The following is a 6,258-nucleotide window of genomic DNA, read 5'->3' on the forward strand; positions in this document are numbered from 1 at the left end:
CACTTTAACACATCGGGGGCTGAGTACGTGAGTTGGGGTGTGTGTGAGTGAGTGTGGGTGGGGCTAGGGTACGGGGGCGGGGTTTTGTCGTGTCCAGTGTCCACCAACAAGCTAAAACCAGTCAGGCTTCCATATCTCCTCATGGAAGCTCCTGACGTAGTTATAGCTGCCAATCATGTGACCATCATGTGATCTGACTCAGCTGACTGTTCATAACCCCACCCTTTTTTTCGAACCCCCCCACCCCACCACCAACCAAACAATCAACCACCGCCGCCGCACCACCTTTCAAGTCACCTGACCAAACCAAATCAACCAATCACTGTCCTCCTCCACTGCTGCTGCTGCTGCTGCTGCTGCTGCACACCATGATGTTCTCCATTGATAACATACTACTGTACTACTAGTGGCATCCTATGCGCTCACGGGTCTGCAGGTTTGGGGTGGACCACACGCGCTTAAAGGACAACAATCGGCTACGTTTACGTCTTTTCAGGTAAAACAATCAGCCCCTTAAAGGACAACAATCGGTTACGTTGACGACTTTTTAAAACAATGGCTTTTATGTACTACTAAAAACAATCAACATGTGGGTCCCTGTACCTTTCGGGCATTCCTTATTTTCTTCTAATTTTGGAAAAACGGCAAACGAGTCTTCTTCGGTGTTCTATAATACAAGTGAGGAAATGAAATACATTCATTAGTTTTCCCCAAGTTTACTTTGCCGAGCAAGACCTACTGTTTCTTATTCTGCAGCGCTAATATTAGCTATTACTACAATTTTATAACCTTACCACCATGAAACAACACGTCTGACTCTATCCTGCTATTCGATGGCCTACCGCAAGCAACACGTCACTTTTGCTCATTAATATTCATGACGTTAGCAATTGTGGCTAGGTGAGTCAAACCTCCCGTTGGTCCCTAATAGCAAATGAATGGAAATAGTGTCCGAACGAGATGTTTACTGAGCTAAACCTACCAATTCTTTCCGAAAAATGATGTCGCAGGTGCCCAATTCACTGTTAAAGATGTGGAAGAACATACAAATGTTCAGTTAAAGAGATGGCTTGAGTGTCAAGGGCTGAAAAAGACGAGCCGACCTGATCCAGAGTTAGCTTTTTTATCGAAACCGTTTTCTTGTGTGCATTGCCTTACGCCATTGACAATGACGTTCTCCTGTTTCAACAATCTATCCTTTACCAGCATATGCCCTGTGTTTCTTATATAGTATATCCTCTGGTTGTCTTACGTCTCCAACCATTCTTAGGGGCAGTTTACATTGCTATTTTTGTGTAGCGATCACAAATGCTACTCAGGGACAGCTAACGGACACTTTTAATTTTTTCCTTAATAACAAGTCTAAACTCTATAATTTATTTACACTTCCCCCTTACTAAAGTTGTTGTTTTTCCAACAGAAAAGGTTACAGTGGCAATCAGATGCCATTTTAATTTTTTTCAGGTCATTCATTGTCAGATTGAAGCAGCACGGCAAAACGCCACGCTAAAAAGTAAGTAAAAATATCAGAATGGTTGACCTCTGAAGGACCATTGCCCCCAACAAAATGTTTACTGCATATAAAATGTGAATGGCTTCACCTTGCTGGCGTTAAACTGGCCTTTTGGACGTCCGCGCAAGTTTTTGAGTTTTTGGTTTCGGGAAACCAATGAAAAAAAACATCCTTCATGTGTTGTAATGTCTAGAGTCGTTTCTACAAGTTTCGTAGCAGCAGTGTTTGATCGGCATGTTCTCTTATGAAAGATTACCGGAGAAAACAAGCAGAAATAATATGGTTTGTATGCGAGGGTGTGTCTATTATGTCCCATTACACGTTACGATGACGACGTCACAGTCTAAAAATAGCATTCGTGCGGTACGCTATTAAAAGAGAGGCGAGGCGGTCAGCTAAGCATGGTGCGTCATGTTTCAAAGTCGGAATGCTTCGAAATTGTAGCGCTAGCTAATATTAGCCAAAGGTGTTAGTGTAACCTGTATTGCATGGTCAGGACAGGTCAGGACTTGCACCCGCGCCACACGACGTGTCCAGCACGGCAGGGAAGTGCGCTGACCACTAAGCCAATAGCCCTGGCTAGCAGCTTTAGCTGCCAGCACACTCTCTTCTTGGGTAAAAAGCTGCAGAAGAAGAACGTTATTTTTGGGTCACGGCATTGCGCACTTGGGGAAAACAAATGGTCGCATTTTATTTCCTGACTTGAACCTGGATAAACGCTTGTTTACCAGTTATTAATTTGGAAATGGAAGACGATTCATTTCTCGGAATCAGTCTCATTTTACAATTTTTTTTTTAACTAGAAGGAAAAAAACGAATATCCGAAATGTACACTTCCCAAGTCCAAGCTGTAAGGGCATCACGTATCATCGTTCTATCGACGTTCCTTAAGGACAGGGTAGCTCCTTGAAAGGACCTCTGAAATTATTTGCTGGTCTTTTAGTTGTTTCAGATGTTGTGTGTGATATTGAATCACTGCTAACATCTAATGTTAAGATAATAAATAACAATTTTCACTTTTCCACTAAGCAGTGAAGTATTTTGCACCCCAACTTCATCACGAAGACAAGCTGTAGATTTCTCGAGAACCACATTAGTATTACAGGAGTAGCATTACCTGTAGACCTTAATGTTTACTTTTTTAATAAGTGTGTGCTTTTGTAACCAAAGGCTGGTGAAGTAGTTTAGGGCAGCTTTCAGATATGAAAAGGTACAAAGAATGCTTGACTTAGGACCAAAATGTGTCCTGTTCTGTTTTCACACTTGTGCTTAGTAATATAAGTGATCAAAACCCATAGCATTTAAACTTAACCAAATGAAGTGTGCTGGCAGAGCAGTGGCTTCAGAGTACATTTGTAAATGGACTAAACATGAAAACTTGTGAATGCAGCTTTAATAACTCTAAGACGTGAGGTAAAGACAGATCATGAGATTGCGGTCAGGTCATTATAGTCCTTGATACAGTGGGGCAAATAAGTATTTAGTCAACCACCAATTGTTTTCCTACTTGAAAAGATTAGAGAGGCTTGTAATTGTCAACATGGGTAAACTTCAACCACGAGAGGCAGAATGTGGAAAAAAAAACAGAAAATCACATTGTTTGACTTTTTAAAGAATTTATTTCCAAATTCGAGTGGAAAATAAGTATTTGGTCACCTACAAACAAGCAAGATTTCTGGCTGTCAAAGAGGTCTAACTTCTTCTAACAAGGTCTAACGAGGCTCCACTTGTATTAATGGCATCTGTTTTAATTCATTATCGGTGTAAAAGACACCTGTCCAAAATCTCAGTCAGTCACACTCCAAACTCCACCAGAGGACACCAGAGATAAAATTTTAGACCTGCACCAGGCTGGGAAGACTGAATCTGCAATAGGTAAAACACTTGGTGAAAAGAAATCAACTATGGGGGCAATTATTAGAAAATGGAAGACATACAAGACCACTGATAATCTCCCACGATCTGGGGCTCCATGCAAGATCTCACTCCGTGGCGTCAAAATGATAACAAGAACGGTGAGCAAAAATCTCAGAACTACACGGGGGGACCTAGTGAATGATCTACAGAGAGCTGGGACCACAGTAACAAAGGCTACTATCAGTAGCACAATGCGCCGCCAGGGACTTAAATCCTGCACTGCCAGACGTGTCCCCCTGCTGAAGAAAGTACACGTCCAGGCCCATCTGTGGTTCGCTAGAGAGCATTTGGATGATCCAGAAGAGAACTGGGAGAATGTGTTATGGTCAGATGAAACCAAAATAGAACTTTTTGGTAGAAACACAGGTTCTCGTGTTTGGAGGACAAAGAATACTGAATTGCATCCGAAGAACACCAGACCCACTGTGAAGCATGGGGGTGGAAAAATCATGCTTTGGGGCTGTTTTTCTGCAAAGGGACCAGGACGACTGATCTGTGTAAAGGAAAGAATGAATGGGGCCATGTATCGAGAGATTTTGAGTGAAAATCTTCTTCCATCAGCAAGGGCATTGAAGACGAGACGTGGCTGGGTCTTTCAGCATGACAATGATCCCAAACACACAGCCAGGCCAACAAAGGAGTGGCTTCGTAAGAAGCATTTCAAGGTCCTGGAGTGGCCTAGCAAGTCTCCAGTTCTCAACCCCATAGAAAATCTGTGGCGGGAGTTGAAAGTGCGTGTTGCCAACGACAGCCCCAAAACAATACTGTTCTAGAGGAGATCTGCATGGAGGAATGGGCCAAAATACCAGCAACAGTGTGTGGAAAGCTTGTGAAGAGTTACAGAAAATGTTTGGCCTCCGTTATTGCCAACAAAGGGTACATAACAAAGTAGTGAGATGAACTTTTGGTATTGAGCAAATACTTATTTTCCACCAGGATTTGCAAATAAATTCTTAAAAAATCAAACAATGTGATTTTCTGGTTTTTTTTTTCCACATTCTGTCTCTCATGGTTGAGGTTTACCGATGTTGACAATTACAGGCTTCTCTAATATTTTCAAGTGGGAGAACCTGCATAATTAGTGGTTGACTAAATACTTATTTGCCCCACTGTATGCCCTACTCGGAGGGGACGTCAGGACCGACCAGAGACGAGATCGACTGCAAAGGGGTCCCTCCGGAAGGTTAGGGTCACTTGGATTAGGCTTTATTTTGAATGCTTCCTGCAGAGGTCTTTGGAGACCTTAGGTCAGACCAAAGATCGACTGCAGTGAGCTAACCAAAGGGTTAGGATCATATGGATCAGGCTTTATTTTGAATGCAACCTGGTTGCCTTCTTGCAGAGGTCTTGTCCATCTTGGAGATCTCAAGGGAGATCTTGGTAGGAAATGCACAAATTTTTGTCTCTTACCAAGGTGGAACCTCAGTGGTTGGCTAAAAACCTTTTCACACTGCACTTGCATCGAACAGAGCACCGTTGATGAAGCAATTCGTTAGTGAATGTATCGTCTGGGTCACGGTGCAGCAACGTGACGTCGGAAAGCACCTAAGTGGGACTGGCGGACAGATTTAGTCCTGTTTCGGCGGACCTATTTACAGGTAATGTCATGAGGACAATGGAGGAAGCCTTGATAAATCTGCTCAGTTTCCCGAGCTTCGGAACACAGGAAAGCCATAGTACATCTGAAAATGGTTATGTTCCGTCAAACCTAGTAGAGTCTTTTGCCTGCTTCTAATCTCTTCAAACGTCATTCTTAAAATGACTAAAGTCAAGTACTATTTTCTCGCAACACTGAAAGACACATCTTATTGACAGTCATCTCAGAAAATCCTCTGTGTTTACCTCCTAGTGTGCCACTAACACTTTCAAATACAAGTACGCTGGCGCCATCGTTTTGCCGCGCCCCACGCTGAGCAAGTGCGGTGCGTATAGGCCTTAAAATAGAATGCTGTTAATTTAGGCAGCAATATTTATGAAGATGTTCGTACCTCCACATATCAGAATGTTCACCTCGAAACTGTAAACTATAGACTGCTTGGTGGAAAAGTGTCAAGGTTGGGCGTTGTCCTCCCCCAGAGCTGCAGACTCGTGTTCATATTCTTGATATACGTAGCACATCGTCCTCCTCGAAGTCCACCTTACCCCGTTTCCATGCCAACCGGAGCGGAGGCAGTTGCACGGCAACCAGCCGCAGGTAGAGGCCCGGAGGAAGGAAGACCAAGTCAGAGTCTCGCCGCCGATTCTCAGGGTTTCGTGGTAGTCCGTTAGAAGGCGTTTCGCGCCCAAAGAGCAGTCAGGTCCACCCTTTTCCTCCGAGCCAGTCATCAATTGATAGCATCGATTTTCCGCAGAGAGACGCTACTAACTTTAATGTTTACAACCCAAAACGAGACCAACAACGCTGTGGAAAGAATGTCAAGCGACAGAGCGAGCGAGCGGATGCTTCTTTGTCGACCGACCACAAACTTTTGCGCTTACTTTTGTCTGTGACGTGAGCTCATGTACTTCTTGTGTTGGAATCATTGCATGTGACTGTGAGGGTGTGCAATGAAACTGCGGTGCTGGACCATGACGATGGTCAAGGTACCCTTTTTTGTGACGTCTGTCCAGCGATCGCTCGTGGACCAATGAATGCTAATGTGTGACCATGCAAAGCTGTCAAGTTTTGTTGATTTGTACATGGTCCAATAAACCATTGAAGCAAAGTCGCATCTTTAGTCATGTGACCTCAGGTAAGTGGAACGGAGGCGATCTCATTGGGGGGCTCGACCCGTCTGTCACGCATCAGTCCAGAAGGGTCCGTCCGTCCGTTCTCTTGACATATTCAT

The sequence above is a fragment of the Corythoichthys intestinalis genome, unplaced genomic scaffold, assembly GCF_030265065.1.
Source record: "Corythoichthys intestinalis isolate RoL2023-P3 unplaced genomic scaffold, ASM3026506v1 HiC_scaffold_23, whole genome shotgun sequence".
Lineage (NCBI taxonomy): Eukaryota > Metazoa > Chordata > Actinopteri > Syngnathiformes > Syngnathidae > Corythoichthys > Corythoichthys intestinalis.